Source organism: Anomalospiza imberbis, chromosome 4, assembly GCF_031753505.1.
Source record: "Anomalospiza imberbis isolate Cuckoo-Finch-1a 21T00152 chromosome 4, ASM3175350v1, whole genome shotgun sequence".
NCBI lineage: Eukaryota > Metazoa > Chordata > Aves > Passeriformes > Viduidae > Anomalospiza > Anomalospiza imberbis.
In genome coordinates this window covers 24,877,326-24,898,589 of record NC_089684.1, presented here as the reverse complement: position 1 = coordinate 24,898,589, position 21,264 = coordinate 24,877,326, and the positions used below count along the sequence as shown (strand labels likewise).

The window sequence follows — 21,264 nt, the reverse complement described above, 5'->3', positions numbered from 1 at the left end:
CATGCTTACTGTCATACTGTGCATAATTATTAAATATGAATTGGGATAACTAATACCTGACCACTGACAGAAATTTTGAGACACAGCATTAATATTTATTATCCTTCACTGAGTACCTGTACAATCTTAATGCTCTTGTGTGAGTTCTGTGACAGACTCACACTTCATTCAATTTGAAGAACTTGTTTTATAGAAAATATTTTTGCAGAATTTTTTGACATCTACATTTCCTGGGATTGAAATTCTGTAATCATAGCTGGATGTGCACTGTGAAGGGAGCTGAAACAAAAGTGCTTCCTCCTCCTTCTCTCCTATATTTTTCCACCTGTTTGCAAAAAGCTGTCATTTTTTCTTTTTTTCTTTTTCTTTTTTTTTTTTTCCACATGAGGCTCATAATTACCCTTTTGTGCCTGATCTGGGCCTGCAGGAAAGGCTTGCAGCATCTGTAAAGCTGGCAGCAGGATGGTATTTCCAGGCAGGAGGGGTGGGGAGCCCATCCATGGCTTTGTCTGAGCAGCTGAGAACTTCATCTGAGCCATGCCGCAGTGTACATTGACACCGACCTGTGCCATCGGCAAGGAAAGCACTGAGCAAGTGTTGCGGCCAGTATTTATAGACAGCTAGACAGCAGTCCTGGAGAGACACACACGGAGGGAGTGCGAGAAGAACCTTGGCTGAACTGAGGGCAATTTCATTTCAGGTTTCTGTTATTTAAGCAACGGTAGATAAAACCCCCATGCCTCCATCTCCTCTCTGAATCCTAGCAGTCCTGCTTCACATTATGACCAGGTGGAAGCTACAGATTTGAAACAGGACATTTGAGGGTAAGTAATTGATTTAGTGCCACTTTTACCTCCAGCATCCCAGCCAGCTCACTGCCCTTTGAGGGCGCTGCATCAGGAACTTGGTGTTGTGACTGAAGCGTGGTGCTGCCTTTATGTAAAGATGTTCTGCATGTGGAGAGTTTGTATACAGTTACAGAGGAGTGTTGTGCAGTTTCTTCATTTAGCAACGTGCTTGGAAAGGTCAGTCAGCATCAGAAAAGAAATACACTCCCACTACTGACGGTTGCATGGGTGATTTAAAATACTGTCTCATAGTAATGTCTAGGTTGTGGCTTAAAACATCAGTTTCTTGGTGGATAGCTGGTTGTACTTGCATGGCAAGACTGCGGCCCTATGTGCACTGCTTTTAGCAGCAGAAAGCAAGAAAAAAAGTTTGACTCAATCTTCTCTCTTTTGTTGTATTAGCAATCAGAGTCAATACTCAGTCTTTCTCTGAGGAGCAGGACAGTAGTTAATGGATGTTCTTACATCCTTCAGTTTAAAAAATGAATAATTTTTAAAAAGTGGGGAGTTGAGTGGGTTATTAGGAGAGAAAAATTCCCCTTCCTTCATGAATTGGTCAAGGTGACATAGAACACGCACCCCTGCAGGATATTCCCTGATAACGGAGGGGAAAAGATTGTTTACAGCAAACTGTTATAACCAAAGTGAAAGAGAGATTCTTCCTCTCCTACCTTCACACAGGCAGCTCCCTGCTTTTGAAAAATGAACCTTTTTCCATTACTCACAGTATCTTTTTCAACATACAACCTCAATACATACAGGCTGCTGAGTTCATTAGTCTTCTTTGTTTGCGTATTCTAGGGTGTAATTTTAAAAGCCAGGTTACCTAAAAAGGGGATAATTCTTCTAAAACTCTCTCCTGGCAGCAACATGTGAAATCTGTACAATTCAACATTGATGTTTACTATGGTTAGTTCAGAGAAGATTAATGTGTTGCTTAAAGAACACAGCGTTCCCCTGAATGAAATTTATCAGTTGACAGCCCTGGAATTACTTCTTTAAGTTAGGAAAATATAGACTTTGGCACTGGTTGAAGATTTTTTGGGGGTGAGTGGGAGGGTGGCTTGCAACTTCAGAGGGTGTTAGACACATAGTGAATATGTGTTGAAAACAAAAGTCTGTTGAAATAACTTTAAGCTTGAGGCTCAAACTAACAAATAAAAGGAAATGCAAGACAGAGCTCACGTTAGATCCTTAGCTGTACTTGTTAACACCAATGTTTTGCGCGCATGGGGTGCATGACATAAGCACCTATCCACCCATTTAAGATGTAGCAAGTAAATGTCAAGAACAGTGGTGTTTTCCAGGTAAGTAAAGCAGTCTATACAAGAACCTGTAGAAAACTATGTCTGTATTTATAGATCATGATGATTATTATTTCCTATGTGTATCACTTTTTTCACATTTTGGTTAGACACTCTTGTCACTAGAAACATTGAAAAAAAATACATAGGGAGCTGCAACAGGGGAGACAGAAATGTACATGAAATGGACAAATAGAACTAATAAAACTAATCTGCTGGGAAATCCTATCATTACAGAGCTATTCCGGTACATGGACATTGAAAAAAATAAAAATAGATAAAAAATCAAGTGCCTTATAGCTAGTAAATTTCATAGAGGACAGCACTGTCACATCTCTTTGAGGTTTATAAATAACTGATAAATGCAAGATGAAACCTCCTATTTTTTTCCTCTTCCTTACCCAAATTTATCTGTGCTTCTGTTTGAAGGTTGTATGGAGGTTCTTTGTCTAGTACCTTGGCCAAAGTGCAACTAAAAAGGAATAAGAGAAAGTAAAGTTGTTGAAAAGTGACTTAGCATAGTGTATTTGGACACAACAGATCATAAGGCATCAGTCCACATCCTCAGAGTTTCAGTGTAGTGACTGTACATCCCTAGATGACCACAGCCTGGACAGGTTTTACTATTATTGTATTTTACTACTACTGCTCCTTTTGCTACTATAGGCATAGAATTGATGCCCCATTGCTGAACCTGCATGGTCCTTACTGAGCATAAACTGCTCTCCAGTAGCTGAGGTACTCTGTGTGCACATCATTACCCTGGGTAAATGTGTCTTACCTGTTGGCAACAGGTAAAAATAGGTCTCTCATTTAAAACCAGGGACCATAAACTGCAAGTGTGAACAGTATAATTAGTAAATAAAATAATAATAGTAAATCATTTAGTAAAATACTTTGTATTTTGCAAATCCAAGGGACATTCAAGGAAAGATGTGGAGAAAGTGTCAGGACTATAGATATTGCTGCTCCAGGGAAGGGAATAGCCTCTGAGCTGAATTTGACATTTTCATGAGGTTCTTGATATAACCATGTGTGAGCTCTGTAGGTATTTTTTTGCTCTTTGTGATGGAGGTTTTTTTGACCCTTCCTAAGCCCCACAGAGAGATGCTTTAATGGCACGTTAACCTACTGATCAGTGAACTCTGTGCTAATGGGTCACTCCTGAGGCAGAGATTTTCTCTCTGATTTCTGGGATTATCCATGGAAAGTCCAATTACCTGCTGGGGCTGGGGTGAGAAAAGTCACACGCTGCCTCTTAAGCATTGTATCTGCAGGAGTTGTAACAGCACTGGGTGTTGCAGGGGTAATGTTGGGGCTTTTTGACTCTTGTGGACAAGCCTGGGAGGGCTGTCAGTGCTTACCTGCTAGGATGGCAGGAACTCCCAGGGTGAGTGACGCTGTCTTCCAGAGGTTTTAGAAGGCAGATGGCTAGGAAAGCTTCACGGGAAAGGACAGCAAGGTGAACACTTTTTGTTATGCCCCTTCCCCCATTAGTAACTGAAGCAGGGGCACAGACATAAAAATATATTAGTGGCCATGGCTGTGTTTCTTTGCAACCATGTTGTGTTTGGGATTGGATGTGGTTTATCTTTGGTTTTTTGAATGTCAGAAGTCAGCCTGCCCCTTTTTAAGTCATTCTGGATCTTAAAACTCATTGTACAATTTCAGTTTTAGGAAATGCATTTCCAGGGATGGTATAAAGCCAGATGCTTTCTTTCATGTTATGCTGCTTTGGTATTTATTTTGCTCTCACATTCTATTTGAGGAGTCCCCATCAGAACTCGGTAATCAGGTTGACACAAAAGCTCTGCTTTCATATAGGAAATGAGATTATGGCATAGTCAAAAAAAAAAAAAAAGTGTGTGAAAAAAGTAAGTATTTTTCTCTAAAAATAAAACAGGACATGCATATGTACAGGTAAAGGTAACTTCATAAAAATAGGTGCATCTTTTGGTTGAAGGTAGTCCTTTGGATCATTACACTGTACAAATGACATAGGTAGTCCTTGGTGGGGGTTTATCAGGGTTGGGAAAGGGCTGAGCATGATTTCTGACATTATTCTTAATGATTGTGTGCCAGTATAGGATCTTGGCTTGTAACATCAATTTTGAAGAAAATGTATTTTGGAACGCTCTCTTGGATCTGGGAATGCTGTTATAGTCTGGACCAGAGTCACAAAGACCATTAGAAAGACCTGTGCCAATACCTGATGCAGAGAGCACATATGTGGGTTGTGAAGGGTTCAAGTCCAATCTCATGAATTTGTTTGATTCAGGTCAGGGATGTGGGGCTTTGTTTCCCATGCTGTACCTGAACACTTCAAGCCCCTTCACCTGTGGCTATTTCTCTTTGTATGTATGCTGAGGTGGTTATTGAACTGGGGACTCAGACCTGGATCTCCCATATTGGAAGTGGCACTTCTAATATCTGGGCTATTAGCTCATTCTGTGTTTTGTGATTGGTCTTAAGAAATACTAATTTCCATGAGAAAATTATATACTTCAGAGCAGGGTATCGGGTATTCCTTCTTTCCCTCTGTGATTCTTGAGGAAATCCTTTTGAAATATCTTGGTTTCAAGATATTGAAGAATAAAACCGATATTTGGGGTTGGGTTTTTTTTTGTTTGTTGTTTGTTTGCTTTTCTTGGATTTGTTTGGTTGGTTTTGTTTGTTTTTTTAATATTCCTCTCCATTCAGACATCACCTGGGGCAAAGTCTTTCCTAGTAATAAATATGGAAGTATTTGTTTCCATCTTGAAGTGGGTATCCTCTGCACTGTTTTGTCCTTTTTAAAATATCTGTGTTCCCATGCAGAAATGGGAAAATCGGCATAAATTTACTTTTGATGCTAGTGTTGCCTCAGTTGAGATACTTTTCAGTGTCAGAAGAGTGGCACCTTCCATTTTTTCATTACCATAGCTTGCTGATGATGACTCTGGGAGCTCTTCATGTTTTGTAATAAACTTGAGAGCAAATTAACAAATGCAAAAATATGCTTATGTGACCAAGGAAACAATTTATGTTTTGGGATTCAGTGCTCTTTCCCTCTTTAAGAGAGCTCCTCTTTGACTCCCATGTGTCACACAAGTGATTTTGCATTCTCCATTCCTTACCACCTTTAAATTTATGAATAGCCATATTATTTTCCTAACCAGAAAAACCTTCCTAATCGGAACTTTTGAACCCTGCCTGCAGGTGCCCTGTACAGCAATGTTACTGGCATGCTGCCGTGAATTTTTAAAAACTGAGCTGGCATCGGAATTTAGTCCTTGGATGAATACTGGATTTTTCAGTTTGATTTGTGTTTGAAAATCACTACCAAGTGCTGCTTAGTATTAGAAATTCACCTATCACTGAGAAGAACTTGGTTAAGGTGGTTACATCGACCACGTTATGTATGGATAGCATGAGAGTATTTAACATCCAAAGGGAACACTACTTAGCCTGAGGGCAGGTGCACATTCAATATCACGTACATTTACAGAACACTGTATTTGTGGGCACTAACTCCCTTGATCACTGACCTTTATCTTTTTCTTGCACAGTGGAAGTCCACTCTTATTTGAGCAAGACTTAGTTGCTTAACCGGTGCTCATTTAGGCAAACCAAGAATGCAGAGAATTATGCATGGTTGCTCGTTAATACTGGCTTAGAAACAGCATCTGCAGTGTGAACAGTCCTTTCAAGTTTATCCTAGTCTTTAACATGATATGAGAGTACCTAGAGCATAAGAAAACTCAAGTTTTCATGCTATTCAATTTTTGTGTACTGCTGCTGCTTCTATTTTTTTAAGTTTTTTTATATTTGTGTGGAGAAAAAATATAATGCCACTGCTAACACATCTCTGTGATTCATAATTAAGACTACTGAGTAGTGGTAGTCCCAGGCACATCTTGAAATATGATCTACATTGCCATTCTCATACTTCAGGAGTTACAAATGCACAGAACCTCCTTGACTATATAGAAAGAAAGATTTGGGAAAAGAGCTGGAGCTTTTAATGTGCTTTTTGGTTGAGATGCTGTTTTTCATGTTGGAAAATAGAGGCAGATTTTAACATGGATGACCTCAATAAAATAACAGTGCTTCAGACAGTGGCCATGAAGAGGAAGGACAAGGCGACTACTGTGTTCTAAAGTGCAAATTGGAAGTCTTCAGCCAGTTGTTCCTGTGTCAAACTGGCACTCAAGAATGCCTTTCTTGCAGCAGAGAACATAATACTCGGATTTTTCTTTATCCTTGTGGCTTACATTGTTACTTGGCCCACAGGCAATATGTTTGAAATCTCTCACTTAAGGTCAGAATACCCCTTACTTAAACTTTGCACTATGTGCCAGGGCACTGAAGTGGGACCATAGTTTCTATAAAAATTGAAATAAGCCAGTGAATTGTAGTATTTACTGTATTTCATCCCACCTCAGAAAGCACAAGTGTAAAGTGTGATTTTTAATTAACAAGCACATTGTCCTAGTGCTTTGACTTGGAAAATTACATATCAGTATCTAGAGAGTTTAGAAGACCATTCAATTCTCCCTTCAAGCAATAAATAGTATGCTTCAACTTCCCAGGAATGTTTTTCTGCTTACTTTTAGCAGCATAGGTACACATGAACTATTAATGATGAAGGTAAAATAAATGAAGAGCGATAATTGAATAAAATGATGCTATTTTCTAAGCAAAACAAAAACCCCAACCCTTTCCAACACTGCATCTCCTTCATTACATCACTACAATGGCCTATGATGACATCCACTAAGAGTTTTGCCCACTAACCTTGAAATCTATCTGTGTTTATTGTCAGGGCCTTGCTGGCAAATTGAGCTTGACAATGAGATGGTGAAGGCAGAGGGAAGCAGGGTGACCTGGGACGCGCAGTTCTGCTAAAACCTTTCAAGGTCCGTAGAGTGCCTTTTCCTTCCCAATGAATCAAATTACCAACTGAGCAGCTCGTTCACTTAGCTAATCATTAATGTGGGACCCGTGAATTATGGAGCTTGTAACCCTTTCTCTTGCTAATTAATTTTTTGTGTGTGCTAACATACTCTTTCTCCTGGTGCTGTGAGAGCCTTTAGTGGGGACAACTGCATTGAACCTGCTCTGGGTTGTCCCAGAGCTGGGTTGCCCAGCTTGTGCCCGGAGCCCCGTTGTCGCCTGGGCTCAGAGGAAACCAATTCTGCCGGCACCTGCTCATGGCCAGCAATCCTGGGAGCACTCTGTGGTGGGTGCACTTGGTGGGCAGCTCATATAAAGAATCCTTTCAGCTGCCCCAGGGTCCTGGTACCTGCAGAGGTGAGTGTGCAGGGTGGGATTCTAAGCTGTACCCTTCTCACTGGGATGATTCTCACTTAGAATAACTCCTTCCTCCATGTGCTGAAAAGTGCAGGTCTTAAAGTCTGATGCATGTGTAGTGTTTTAGTTCTGGTTGCTTTAGTAGTCCTGTGGCCTTCAGCTCTCTTGTGCCAGGAAGAGTGAGGCCAGCTTAAATTTCAGCTGAAGTTGGTCTCTATTCCTTCTTCACACTGCTTGTCTCCTCCACACATTGTGCACAAGGTCACCTTGGGTTTGAGAGTAGCTTTTACATCATGTTTTCTGAGCATAACAGAATGAATTTGCAAGGGTTACTTTTGCATATATGGCATAAGGATTTTGCTTTATTTTATACCAGTTAAGAAAAAAAGCTGTTTCTTATTTCGTTAGAGTAGCACAGGCATTAAATGGCAGGTGCTGTCTCCATTTCTGAAGCCACGGAGAGCAGCTCTGCATCTTTCACAAGGCAAAGAGTTTTCTGCAGCCCTTTTCAACATTTTGAGGGAAAGAAATCTCATACCTGCTTGATGTGACTGGAAAATTACTCTATTTCAAATGCAGACACTTCCCCAGTTTTCAACAAGTCCAGCTAGGATGGTGTGCAATAGGGGATTTGTTTGTAAAGTACAAATTTGGTCAGAAAATGACTCTGTACAAATGCTGTCACCCTTCTTCAGAGATCCAAAATCTGTCTTCCAAAATACGTCTGCTTTCCATAGTGCAAAAGTAAATAGTTACGACTTTTTACTTTTATCTGCTCTATAGCAGTATGAGAAAATGAGCTGGATTTTACTCTGTTTGTTGATTGTCAACAAAAGTGTTAATTGCTTTCTAATGTGAGCCAGATTTATGCAGCATGGCTTCAGGTGTGGTTTGTAAAGCAGGCTGTTGGAAGAAAAAATTTTGTTGTTTTGTTTGGTTTAAACTTGTAGATGAAGAAAATGTACTTTGTAAGACAAAGCGATTTTTCATTGCATCCCTTCAGTCAAACCATGTCTCATCCTATACTTGCACTACCAGGACTTACTTCTCTCAAGGAGTTTTTTTAAATCTTTCTGGCAGTTATCAGCATCCTTACTTCTTCTACCCTCATAGTCCTTTAGAATAAAGTAATATCTGACACTTAAATAGCAATTTGCATCCTGAGAAGATTTTTATAGTCTCCATTAATGCATCTTTCCTGAGGCAAACAGTGACGTGCATGTTTTGAAGAGGAAAGCTGAGAGTGTGCTAAGTAACTTATTCTAGGCATGCAAGGAATTGGTACCATTCAATCTCAGAGTAAGTGACTTGAGCATGTAATTAACCTTCAGCTCGAAGGATATGAATGGTTGGAAATTAATTATAAAAAAGAAACTCGTTACTCTATTTGCACAGAGTAAGTACTTTATAAAACGTGCCAGAGAAGAGGGACTGACTCTTGGTCCTGAGGCTGGGTTACACGTCTAGGAGATGTCTCAATAATATAACATTGAAATAAGCAGTATTTGCCATGAGCCATCTGCCTAGCTCTCTTACTTCAATGAAGTAAAAATTGCTATCTCTTTGCAGTGCAGGTTTTCCATGAAATGCAGGGCATGATGTAAATGACAGAGAGGTTTGCTTATAGCAGAGAGTCCAGCTGTAAAACTAACAGCAAGACAGCAAATCAAGGGATAAGTGGTCATTATGCAGTTCAGTGTGAAGAAGCCACTGAAACCCTTGGTTGATTTCCATGAGCAGTAAATTAATGGTTCAAAATGATGCAAGGCATATCATGTCTTTGGGTTTTTTAACAGACTTTTTCTTATCCAAGCTAGTTAGAAAGATGAATGGTTAAAAAAAAAAAAAAAGTTCTGTTTTCTTTTAAAATGAGGAATTAATTGAGAATGTAGTTTAAATCAGGCTTGACAGCAAATCATGATGAGGACATAATTTTGAGAACCTCCTCTAAATAATCCTGATGATGATGGGTGTGCATAATGCGGTTCATGAATGGCAGAAATGGGGAGATTTTAGCATTAGGTAAATTTGTTAAACCGTGTTTGGTATTTATCTATAAACTATTGTTAACATGTATGCCCAGATAGAGAATACTGTATGCATAGTCATAGTATATTGAAAAAACTCAACATCTAAACATGAGAGCTGTTTTATGCCTTCTTCTCAGCTGATGCATAGCCACAGAGAATAAATACAAATACTGGAGATCTTCTGCAAAGTAAAGAAAAAAAATTGTAATGAGACGAATCAAGTTAGTTAATCTAAATAATAATGAATGTCAACATCAATGAAAGTTCATGCTTATTAAAAACAAATAAATACACTCAAGTACATGCTATGTGAAAATATTATGTGGTGTATTTGCTTTCAGTTATATTTCTCTTTGCCAAGGGGAGATTCTACTCCATAGGAAAGGAGATATTATAGAAATCATGTTGTTTGGAGGATTTTGGTAGCATCATGGAGTAGGATATTATTCCACATTAGTATGACTGGTAAAATTTGAGGCTCTGGTGGCTAAATAAATACTGAGTTAAAATTAAATTTAAAGTACTGAGTTGCACAGGTCCTCAAAAGATTTATGAGAAATACTTACATTTCAGTTGCTGACAATATCATGCTTGCCTTATTTATTGGCCCTGTCATCTCCGTGCTTTTGGAAAAATCACCTCTAATTGTTCTGAATAATTGCAGCAACACCTGCTGGCAAGCCCAGACCTGATATACTGGAAGCTTTCCCGTTGTTGATGTCAGCCAACAAACCGTTTGTGTCTTTAGCAGATGTTTTTCATTTCTTTTTCACATGGGATTTACTTAGATCTATTCTCTTCCTCCAGTAAAGGCCAGCCACCTCTTTCAGGCTGTTTACCATCAGAAGCTATATTGACTGGGTTACTGGCACCAAACTTAAATGGATTTTACTTAGCTGCAATGTTGATGTGTTTTGTGTTTTATGAATTCACTTCTTGTCCCCTTGTCTTCTGTTTTTCAGAAGTTTCACATTTCATATTTTTAGCCTTCTAATTTAATCAAAAAAGTCCTCTATACTGTCTGCCTTTAGATTGTAGGTCAATCTGATGGTGTTGGCTGTTTTCTGGTCTTACTCTATTACCACCTTGAGACAGTGACTTTGGGTTCCACTTGCTTTTAATACCTAGAGCGCTTTGTTCTTGACTTGTTTACAGTCTGTATAATTTTGCAAATTTCTGATTGCTTCCTTACTATTCCTTTCAGGGTTGTTTATTTATTTTTATACTATATGCTGCAAAGGCTTTGATTCTCATCGAAAAGCAAAGCAAAACAAAAAAAATATTAACAAAAGAAATATACCCAGATGAATGGCACTACAATGGAAAACAGTAACACCACCCCACCACCCCCCAAATAAACATTGCTCATAATATGTACTTTAAATATTTCTGTCCTTGGGCTGATGTGTCATCTAAGTAGAAACAAATAATATCAGTTTCTTTTGACAAGATGGATCTGGATAAGTTAAAAAATTCACTTTACATGGGACTTTATAAGTCGAACTTTTTGTTTCACTGTTCTTTGGTAGGATAGCTACACTGGTGTGTTTCTAATAAATTGATATTTCGTCAGTGTACAACATGGACATATACATTCAAAATGTTTCTAAAGGTTTTAAGGTGGACTGTGATACACAGCATCAATCTCTTCCCTCTCTCTTTCCCTCCTTTGTGAAAAAAAATGCTCCCTCCTTCTAAAAAAAGTGCTAACAAGAAGACTTCAGCTATCACAGAATCCCCAAGGGGCCAAGCAAGCCATACTGCTTTATAAAATGCAGCAAGTAAAAAGGTGTGCATTTTCTCTGTCTTTCTGCAGTGAAGGAAGAGTACTGAAATCAGTGCACTGTCCTTCAGTCATAGGTTTTGCTGGATACCTTTATAAAATGCAAATCTACAAAGTCCTTGTCGTTGTTTCTTAATTTCCTGTCACTGAACCTTCTGCTGTCAGCAGGGTTGACAAAGTCTCTCTACATTCTTTGAAGGTATTAACCTTACATACCCAATGCCAGAAATGCTTCTGGCCTCTTTCACCTAGGCTAGTTATTACCATTTTGTGCCATATTGCAGATATTATTTCTCTTAATGAAAAACTTCTTAAAGGTGTTTATTTTTCATCCAGGAGAGCTTTGTTCATGAGTTAGATGAGCTTTGTACATGAACTTTTTTTTGCATAGGATGTTTGTCTTCTGTCTTGGAATAAACAGAGAGGTGGGTAAGTAAATTAAGGTATTTCAGTGGCCCAAACTATATTACTGAATCTTAAATGTATATGCTCTACCTGCTTTCATGCTGAATAACAGGTTTCCTCCTATTCTGCTTATTATCCTTAATTGTCCTAAGCTGACAGTTCTGTCCTATGACTTTGGAAGCTTTTTGTGGCTGTTTGTTTCTTGACTCAAACTGAAAGTAAATTCCATCTTGCCACTTCTGTTATGCTCAGGTCTCATCCAAATCAAGAGTTAAAATTCTCTGCACATGCTGTTCTATACTGTTATATTCCTTAATATGGTGTAGTTTCAGTATCTACACTATCAGTTTGTATTAGCAACAATTAAAGCTGTAAATTATACACTTCTCCCTCATCACTCGTTCCTCAGTGGTAAGTCACCAAGATGTTTTCATTGATACCATTAACAGTTTACAGCTATTCTTTCTTTTGGAATAATCATCTCCAGGCTCAAATTTGTGCCATACATGGCCATCTATGTGGGTTTTTGTACCCATTCCAACCACCTGGGTCCCATTACTCCCATTTGGTTCCCATTGCACTGACTTCCTGTCTGTATTTTGGAATTTATTTTAATTTTTGAACATTTAACATAAACGGTCTTGTATGGTCTGTATGTGAAGAAAAATAAAATTACCACCCCATGGTCTAAAAGTATTATTTAATTTCTGCATATTCTTACTTACTTGTTGTAATATCAGTCTATAGGAAGACAGTATCAAAGTGTAAGAATGCCTCTTGACAGAGTTTCTCCACAGAGTAAAGAATGCTTTTAAAATACCAGTTTTTTAAATCCCCATAGCTATTTTTACAGAATCATAGAAAATCGCTGAAAGAGATCTCCCAAGGTCATCTGGCTCTATCCCAAGGCAGGATCCTCACATATTTAAGCCACTCTAGACAGACAGTTTTCTGGCCTTTTGTTAAGTGGATATTTTGTCAGCTTTACTGGTGTCTCTAGACCACATGATATGCAACAAGAATTTTTTATTGTGTAGTGATACCTAATGCTGAGGATGAATTTGCTATTCTCTTTCTCACTGGGAATGTATGGGACGCTTTTTTCATTTCCTTAAGCTTTTATTTTAATTTTCAAAGCATACATATATGTTTATATATGTATATATATGGATATAAAAGATATTAGAGCATCTTTTATAGCTTAAGTGTTTGCATCATACTGCCCTTCAGAGATTCATGGCAGGTAGACCATTAAAGGCACAGCTTTTTACTTGTAAGCAAGGATGGTGCTATGCAAAAACATGTAAAGAGCCTTAGACCTTTCTGCACGAATTCATAAAGACAGAGGAGGATTTGGACAAGGGAGTAAATGTGGTTTTATTTCTAATGAATTAGAATTTTTTATTGCATTTTAGTCCTGCAGGTGAACAGAATCTACCTGCTGTGGCAAAGCAGGAGGTAAATGGCATCAGTGGCCAAGCTCCTCATTTCTCCTTTAGTCCCCAGGCTAATGCCTTCTGCCCCAGCCTCACTGGTATTTTTTTCCCTGATGCCAGAACCTACACATCATATGCATTAAATAAACTGGGCGTAGACCATCCAGTCCAAATTAGGGATTTTGCCTTGCAGTCGTGGATGTCTTTTCCAGGTTCTTGGTCATTGTCACAGGAAATCTGCTCATGAATGGGCAGTTACAACACCCCAGCAGAAACAAGGCCAAAACCCTACTTCATTCCAGCTGCCCTGTCATTCCAAACAGCAATACCAAATAGCTCTATACCTGTCTCAGAAGATTGTGGAGGGGATACACAGTGACTAACTCCAGTACATTTTCTGAGTAGGGAAGCAGCTGAGAGCTAGAAAGGGATTCATTTCCACAGTCATACTGTCTAGAAGCAGGTCCTTAAGCTGTTGCCATATATTTATTTCTATTATGTGCCTGTTGGAGTCAAGAAAGCAGAGAAAAAAATACAGGTCTTTCCTTCCTTAAACTGAAAAGGCTTGTATGTAGAAAGCTATGCCATAAATTCTAGAATTCTGTGAATTTTTAACTTAGTTGGAAGGTGAAAAGACAAAGGCACAGCTGAAAATGCTAGCTGATTAGTCTTGTGTATAAAATCCATTTAAGAGGCAATAGCAAACTTCTGTATAAAAATTAATTAGAACATAGCACAGTCAGTTAGATCAAAGAGTGTACATTTATTGTGAAATATATGGTTGCTGGAGACAATTCATTTTTAATTTATTAGATTCCATAAACTGTTTTCTGATAGGTTAGGAACAGAGATCTATCAAGCTTATTCACATAATGCTGGCTCTGGCAACTAGCTAAGTGAATTATTGTCTTGAAGTATATTCTTATCCTGTAATGGTAGTAGACACAGCAATGAAACTACATGGAAGTAGTGCTAGCGTGTTTTAGGGTTACAAAAGCACTTCTAGCATAGTAGAACAAATTAATACTAGGAAAATAAAACCCCACACTTTTCCTCTAAGAGTGACAGAGAAAGTAAGCGTTGCTTTCATCTTACCAGTGTGATGTCTAGCGTTTTTTCTGAGATACATATTTGAAAAGGTGGAACCTGAGGTGGCTACATCCAAGGTGCTTTCAGGTTCTTTTATTTGTGGCTACATCCAAGGTGTTTTCACGTTCTTGAAATGTGGATATGAATTTGTAGCTACATCCAAGATGCTTTCAGGTTATTGTATTTGTGGTGGAATTCCTCTGCGCTGCTATCTTCTACATTGTCCTTCATTTTTTGCCAGGGATAGAACCAATCTATCCCATTCAGAGCATGCCCACCCTTTCACACACCTGGTTTAACTTTGCCTTCAGATTGCTCACATGGGTAGAGTTTGGTCTCATCCTGCTGCTCCAGCAGCTGCCCCTGGTAAGAGAGACCCATAAGGCCTTGGTTATCTCTTGCTTTGTAGTGTTGTTTCATAAACTACTGGAAAATGTGTAAAAGTCATGTTTTTTGCTCTCCTTTTTCCTTATCTATTTCTGTTTTCATCTACAATATGATACATGCTGTGATGAAATCAAGGATGTTGTAAAACTTACAGTGTATATAGAATTAAAACGTCAGTGTCTGTCTGATCAGCTTATGTGCACAGAGATGGTAGGAGTATGGGAATGAGGAAAGGAAGGTGAGCAAACATGAGAACATGTTTGCAAACCCTTGACTTAACTGGACATTACACCTGCTGTGCTTTCAGTGTAACTAGACCTTTTAGTTTGACCTGTGCTCATTTTATCCCAGTGCAGGTTTGGATTCCTAAAAAATAATTCTCTGTGGCTGTGGAAACTAACTTTATTTTTATATATTATGTAAAAAAGTGACCTTCATGGGTTTTTTTTCCCTTTTTCTGCATTCTGTTGTAATTAATTTTCAAGTACAACTCTTTATGAATTTCAGAGGTGGTCTGATAAAGTAGAATAAGATATTTTAGACTCAGAAGAATCCTAAAACATCTGCTCTGAAAAGAGACCTGATGGCAGAAGGATGGAGAGTGCTTATATATTCTCAGAATTGCATTTAAGTATCCAGTACAGGACATATGCCAAAATTTTCAGGAAAGCAACAAGATATTTTTGTTCTAATATTGTTTTGATATCTTGGGTCTTTTTTATGTTTCTATAATATCTGCTGGCAATTTAAATATAATATGCTCACTCCTCTCTCTTTAATTTACAGAAGGAGTGAGATTCTCAAAAATAAATTGTCTTTTGGGTATGTCCACATCTAAATCCTGTGGAAAGTTGAACAGGATCAGACCATTATTTTCTGAAAAAATAAGCTATTGCAAATCAGCAGGAATGAAGCCAAGTTATAATAGAATAATTTATTATAATTTGATGTAGATGGTGGATAGAATGGATAGATTGTAATTGAAGCTAAGTGAATAATTCCAGTAAATAATTTATTCAATGAATTTATCTTGTTTTCTTGCTCAGAGATTGTTTTTACTCTCTCTCTCCCTTCCCTCCTTACATTTTATAGTCCCTGGAGTTTTTTTGTCTAACCAGAGGAGCGAGGGCTCTCTTTGTTTCATTATGTGCTGGGCTGTGCTGGCCGCTGTGGCAGTGCTGCTGTGTCACGCCTCTGCATCCCCAGGTGTGCACAGCTGGAACCCCATACGTGGGGGAAGTCTGGTGGGGCTCTGTGTGGGACATGCCCATTACACCAACAAGGCTTCCAGAGATGTGGGCATTCCTTCAGGGCAGGAAGTAGCTATGAGATGGGCTTTGAGCTCCACAGATGGGTAGAACCTCCTCAGCAAAGACCTACTCAAGACAGACTACGAGGGACTTTCTAGAGAATGACAATCCAGTTTCACTTGGGCTGTTGGCATCTTCAGGTTTTATGTGTGTGTGTGTGAAGTGGAGGGGAGGTTTGGGTTTGGTTTTCCAGGGCTTTCAGAAGAGACTAGAAATGTTTGTGCTGTAAAAAATCCTTCCAAGAAAATGTCTCCAGTTCAAGAAATTTGTTTATTGAGCAGGAGCTGTGCTCTCAAACTCTTGTGCAGTCTTGTTTCTATTAGTGCATGTGCTAGCATCCTGCTGGCTGGCCAAAATGTATTCTCATCCTGTCTTGTTCTGTCCTTTCTTCTAGGTTTTTTTTTACTAGCCTTTAAAATAGTTTTTCTGGGGTTTTGAGCTTTTAATCAAGCTTTGTCTCTCCTCAGCACCCTATCACTTCTCTGCTAGGAGTTTGGACAAAGATTATTATATGCATGCACATTCAATAGAATTATTTTTTTTCCTGATTCCCTCAAGGAGTAGTAAAAGAGTTTCATGTCACAAGGACTAATGTTCCTAATTAATATTTGAGTAGCACTGACTAAAACGAATTGAGCTATGGACATCTCAGAACTATTCTTATTCCAGACAGGTTGCAAACTTAAGTAGGCATCACTTCATCAGGACTATGATGATCACAGATTTCTTAGTGCTTCAAGTAAATGAAGCACAGGCGGAGACAAAATTCAGCAAAGAGTGTGAACTTGTGATGTTTGATTTTGGAGCTCTTAGCCACCAGCCTGGGATATAGAAATTACATCTTTAATGTAGCTGAACCTATGTATAGTGGTGAGCATATCCTGTTGTTGTTTATGGATTTACCAAGTTCATCCTCAGAGTTAATAGGTCGGAAGTTTTTAATATTATCATTCTGTTCTATGTGTTATCTCTTTGCCCATCTTGTTTATGTATATCATGTTTTAACACAAAAATCCACTAGACCACAAAATCTGCTCTTCCATGACCTGTGTCACTTTCTCCCATAGCTCTAAGACACCAGCAGTACCTGTGGAAAAGGGCTTTAATCCTGCACTGCATCCTCAGTGCAGATTTGGAGTGATTTCACACAAGATTGTTCACCTTATCTGTGCTGCTGTGGGCTGGACAGCTTGTCATTGAGAAAAACATCAAATAGCAGGTTTGATTTCTTTGATTTCTTGGAGGCTTGAATTTTTATTTTGAAAACAATGGAATTGTTTAGTTTTGTATAGATAATCCATATATTCTTCAAAGTGACACTATTCCTCTTAAACAACTTCAAAACATTTGACATTAATATTAATTTTTAAAGTAAATTATTTTAATGATAGAATGTATGAACAATAGTTTAATCTGTTCAGCAGCCTTGTGTATTTTTTAATAGATTTCTATATTAATATTGGAGCAAAGACAGTAATTTTTGGTGCTTTTACAGCTGTAAAAACATGCCTATTGCAAAAAGAGACTAAACTGTACCAAAGGGCGCCCTGTGCCAGCAATATTTAATACTTCATTGTAGGTCTGCTGTTTTAAACATCTGTCCCTCGTTTAGTGTATTTTTAATGCAGAATTTTTAGTGTGGGCAAAATGTAACTTTTTATAGTAAAATACTTTCTCTGCTACTGAGAAAAAAGCAACTTAGGATTTTATGGCAGAAAGTATTTTTAATTATTTATAGGATTTGGGTCATTGGCCTTCAGCTTCCATAAAACAGTAAGTCATTTTTATCGAAAGGAACACATTTCTAAGAACACGAATGTGGTTGATAAAGGAAGTTTCCGTGAAATAAATATGGAAGCTGGAAAGGGAAAATTACCCTGTAGCACCCTGTACTCTGCTGTAAAAAGGAAATAATTGAGTTTCTCAGGCTGAGGCAGGTGAGTGCAACTGACTCGTGCAGGAAAAAGGAATAAATAGGAAATGAGCTGTGTGTGAAAGGTACTAAGGTTATGGCCACCTGATGTGATTGCCAGTGTTCTGCAGGCATCATAGAATGTTCAGGTTGGAAGGGACCTTGGGAAGTCATCTGATCCCAATCCCATCTTCAAATGGTGTGAGATGAGAATGTTGGAAAGATGTACTGGGGTTTTGCTATGAATGAACAGTCCACCAGCTTGAGAAAGGACTTGCCAGTGCTGAGGCTGCACCTCAAATCCTGTGTCTGGCTTTGGGCCCCTCACAACAAGAAAGACATTGAGGTGCTAGAGCGAGTCCAGAGAAGGGCAGCTGAGCTGGGGAAGGGTCTGGGGCACAAGTCTTATGTGGAGGAGATGAGGGAGCTGAGGGTGTTTGGCTTGGAGAAAAGGACGCTCAGGGGAGACCTTATTGTTGTCTACAACTATCTGAAAGGAAGCTGTAGCCAGGTGGGGGTCAGGCTCTTCTCCCAGGTAACAAGTGATAGGACAAGAGGATATGGCTTCAAGCTGTGCCAGGAGAGGTGTAGATTGGATAGATATGAAGAAAAATTTCTTCATTGAAAGGGTGGTCAAGGACTGGAACAGGCTGCCCAGGGAAGTGGTGGAATATACATCGCTGAAAGTGTTCAACAATGTGTACATGTGTTGCTTAGGGACATAGTTCAGTGGTGGCCTTGGCAGTGCTGGGTTAATGGCTGGACTCAATGATCTTAGAAGCCTTTTCCAAACTTAGTGACTGGCTACAGAAGAGAGCAACATGTGTACAGTATAATTCTTCCACACTAGTTTAATTTCTGCTATCATTTTCTGGAAGAAGACTTAAGTGAGTGAATCTTCACAGTTTTTTATGCATGTAAAAATAAGAATATCCTTGTCCTTACAGAATATCCTTGTACATTAAACAAGTCCACACAAAAGCAGAAGAAAACACAGTAGCTATCATGTACTAAATTAGTTTTCCAAATACATGACAAGTGCCCATGCTCATCCCACTTAAATATTTATCAGAAATACATCTTAGATTAATTCCTCCCTTTCACAGGTATGAGACCCCCCAACTTATTTTTGAAAAGAACTTACATTTTCATTTCTAACAGCAAAAAAAAGATCTATGGTTTATTTTTTTGTTTTTCCTGCAGTAATGATCCTTGGACACAAATCAGCTTGTTTAGATGACATTTTCCTAGATCAGCCTGCTGGAATTAGTTGGTTGATGGGGATGTTTTATCCTGCAGGGTGGGAAAACAAACACTAGATTTGCTATTTTGATTTGTAAAAGGAATAGTTCAGGGAGGGAACTCTGCATTAGGACTCAAGAATTTAACGGTGAGACTCAATGACACCTTAGTACTAGGAAAAGTGTTATGGGTCTTGTGTGGGAAGAGAACTTGAAATTACATCCACAGATACATTTAATACAGCTTCCATTTGATCCTGTCTTATATCTCAGTATTATTAATTGATGAAGATTTACAGTCTCTTATGTGAAGGGACTGTTTGAAAGAAGGAAAATCACTTAGCATATTAATGTTGCCTCAGCTATACCTCCCTTTACCCACTTTGTACGGGTATATTACTACCTGAAAAAGGATTAAGAAACAGGCTAAACTGGGAACCTCCAGAAAACAGGAAAATGCTCTTTTTAACCAGGAAATGCCTCTTGGTTGTGTGTGGTCTGGTTGCACTGGCAGGGTTTTTTCAACAAAATATAACAAGACATTAAAAAAAAATTCTGAATTTATATACAGACACTAAATACAGCAAATTCTTACTCTTTCTTCTTCCATTTGTACAAGTACATGAGGTCAATGTGAACTATGGAAATTTGACTTATTTTATGCTTTGGGTTTGTCTTTTAAGCAGATCTGTTCTTACAGTTTTCAGTGATGTGGTATGTGGATTAGAATTGTGTCCTTTTTTAGTGAAGTTCCTGACTTCAGAACATGCAAGTTATAAAATAAAAAATGCTCAATAGTACACCTGATGCAGCTCCTAATGCCACTAGAAAAGGAAGCCAGGACATGTCCCTCCTAATTTTCCATAAAAGAAGGAAGCCCACAGGTGCAATGTATTTTAGAAGATCCATTGTCAGCCAGATCACCAATCACTGGAAATTATTAAAAAAGAAGTATTGTTAACATAATTTGTGAAGAACAGAGATTAACTAAGAACATAAATAATCCATTAATTTGTAATATAACATACTTTCTTGGCTTTAAAAGCAGCAAACATACTCAGGTGATAACGCTTAAAAAATTGTCAAAGGCAAAAAAAGCCCCTGTTTTCTTTTGAAGTTTTGATTTATGTACACTCACTATGGTCTGATTAAAAAAAAAAATGTAGAGAAAAGTATACATGTGTGTTTCTGAGGATGGCCATTATGGGCAATTTCTTCTTATAGGAATTATTCAGGGACAAATCCTGAGTCTGGAATCATCAGGATGTGGTCAAGAGCAAAATCCCAGTTCACAGAGGCATGGGCAGATTTGGAGGACTGCTGAGGTAGGAACTGTCAGACAGTTCCTGTTATTGGCAATCTGGTCCCCTCAGCCAGGCCTCTATCCTTGTAGGAATGCCAGGATTAGGCCTGCAGCTGTACAGGCTTAGTCACTAATTAAGAGAACCTGATTTTACTGGAGTTACAGCCAGAGTTAAAGCTCTGAGTGAAGCCAGTTGAGACATTCAGAGGTACTGACTCAGTTCTGGATGCCATTAGGATCACCAAACTTGTCAATGGTAAGACTTGAATGCCCTTTCTCAAGGATATTTAAAATAAATAAAACCTCTCTGAATTATCTTCTTGTGTAAGACTTGAATGCCCTTTCTCAAGGATATTTAAAGTAAATAAAACCTCTCTGAATTATCTTCTTGTGTAAAACTGAAAATCAAAAAGTATTTTCCCATCCCTTGACACTGTATGCATGGTTAACTGTGGTTTGCATAACTTTTTAAAATTTTAGGAATAAAATAACCCTAAAGTATCTAAGTACTAAAGGCTTCATTTGTACCAGGCTCAGCAATACATTTTTATTTGACTGTATTGTGAGATAATGTCTGTAAGGCAGCTCCAATGTAATAAAAAGTGCTGATTTCATAGGAGATTGCAAACGACAAGCTCTGTGTCAAATTTAGCTGCTCTTTGGAGATAAAAATGGAAGCACAGAAAAATAAGAGCCCAGTGTAATTGAACAGCTTTCTGAACTGTTGCATTTTATATATATAAAGTTAGTTTTCTAAGGTGAGGGCCAAAATAAATGTTTGGTGTTCACTCTCAGTTCTGTGGTGCAGCAGAGATTGACGTGCGTTCAGGGTTGCATCATGGACACTGGAAAAACCCCGCTCACCACTGGGAGGAATGCGCTTGGCACCAAGCCAAAAGCACAGCGTGGAAGCATTCACCTAAT

At 38.5% G+C, this 21,264-nt stretch overlaps 1 protein-coding gene across 6 annotated transcripts in view; it reads left to right on the top strand.

Annotated features, from left to right (window-relative positions):
* BMPR1B (bone morphogenetic protein receptor type 1B) overlaps positions 1 to 21,264 on the top strand; it is a 230,949-nt gene that overhangs the window by 112,120 nt on the left and 97,565 nt on the right. For 4 of the 6 annotated variants that reach the window (XM_068187541.1, XM_068187543.1, XM_068187537.1 and 1 more), the window contains one exon: positions 16,952 to 17,103. The exons of 1 other annotated variant lie outside the window; for it this stretch is intronic. The gene's annotated coding sequence lies outside the window, so the exon portion shown is untranslated. Of the gene's footprint in view, positions 1 to 16,951; positions 17,104 to 20,261; positions 20,597 to 21,264 lie in introns of all 6 variants that reach the window. One more of the 6 variants, XM_068187538.1, reaches the window with a different exon arrangement.